This window comes from Temnothorax curvispinosus, unplaced genomic scaffold (assembly GCF_003070985.1).
Source record: "Temnothorax curvispinosus isolate PA1 unplaced genomic scaffold, ASM307098v1 QBEX01012603.1, whole genome shotgun sequence".
Classification (NCBI taxonomy): Eukaryota; Metazoa; Arthropoda; class Insecta; order Hymenoptera; family Formicidae; genus Temnothorax; species Temnothorax curvispinosus.
The window spans coordinates 1-1,460 of NW_020222383.1; the positions used below are offsets into that span (position 1 = coordinate 1).

Consider the following 1,460-nt stretch of genomic DNA (forward strand, 5'->3'; position numbering starts at 1 on the left):
GTAACGTACCTTGTAGATCTTTATAATCTTATCCAGATACTCATTTTCAAGATTTTCATGAAGCAAACTTGCAATTACTCCTGAAACATATTGATTAACTCCACCACCACTGCACATTATGCCCTTAAAAAAAAAGTTGAAAGACATGCATTAAGACAGTTACAATAATAAGTCACAAGATTTTCGTCAATCGATATAACGCACGTCTTTTTCGTAAATCGTTGACACATTAAATAGTTTCGCATAATTCACAATTTTTTAATTAACAATTTTTTTTAAATAAAAAGAAAATAAGATCCCTTACGATGTTTTCACAATGTTCACAACACGCGGACTGCATTCAGTCTATCCAAAGCGAATCGCTGGTGAAAAGATTTTAGAGAACGAACAGTTTGATACAACGTTCCCTTCTTTATAATTTGGTTCTTTTGGATTATCGTAAAAAAATAAACGTCGTGGCGGAGGTCCTTGCACATAATAAAGCAAATTGTACATATTATCGCAGACTAACATTATGGAATTGTTTTGTGCAATCTCTACTAAACGCTTGCATTGATCTACCGAGAAATAAAATTGACAAAATAATCTATGTTAATGTATCTCAAGAAGTAAGGTACTTATCAATGACGGGACACTTAAGACTTATGTCTGGACTCCTTTATCATTTTAGTTTCTAAAATAATTTAGTTCTTAAATAAGTACAACGCGAATTAAGATCAAAGATAAAAATATAATACAAGAAAAATATTTTTATCTTTGATTCTTTGATTTTAATTCACGTTATAACTTATTTAAAGCATTTTAAGGATTAAAATGATAAAAATGTCCAGACATGGGTACGTGTTCAAGCATTGGTATATTTACCTTATATGTTTTATTCTTCTAAATATATATGTACTTCAGATTTTTGAACTTTAGATTTTGAACACTTTTGATTATCAAATTTTGTTCTTTTAAAGTATAAAAATTTGAAGTACATATATACTTAAGTATACATATATAAGTATATTGGTTGAAAAAATAATGGAATCGCAAATTATTCTGACATAAAATACAGTGGATTGTATGGTTACAATTTAAAATATACATTTACAGCAGTATTTAAATTACCGGGTGACAATGTCATTCCGGTTGGATTATGAAAAATTGGTATTGTATAAAACATCGCCCAGAATATTTTCTGATTTAAAAGAAAGTCTGCCTTTTGTCTTCTCTTCAATTATTATGTTTTCAAGTGTACCTAGATCTACTGGATCATCTTTCATTGGCACTATATGAAATAAAAACAATAGATACTTTAGTTAACATTTTTACATAGTCATAGAATTTTTTATAAAATGTCTAATATTATAAAAACATATCTATGTTATTTATATTTTTATATCTCTATATACAGGATTATATACATATATAGGCTGAGTTTCTAAATTCATTGCCAGCGTTGAAAATCTATAGTATAC

General features: G+C 27.9%; 1 pseudogene; it reads right to left on the bottom strand.

Annotated features, from left to right (window-relative positions):
• Positions 1-300: 300 nt before the first annotated feature.
• LOC112462624 lies at positions 301-1,270 on the bottom strand (annotated as a pseudogene).
• Positions 1,271-1,460: the final 190 nt, after the last annotated feature.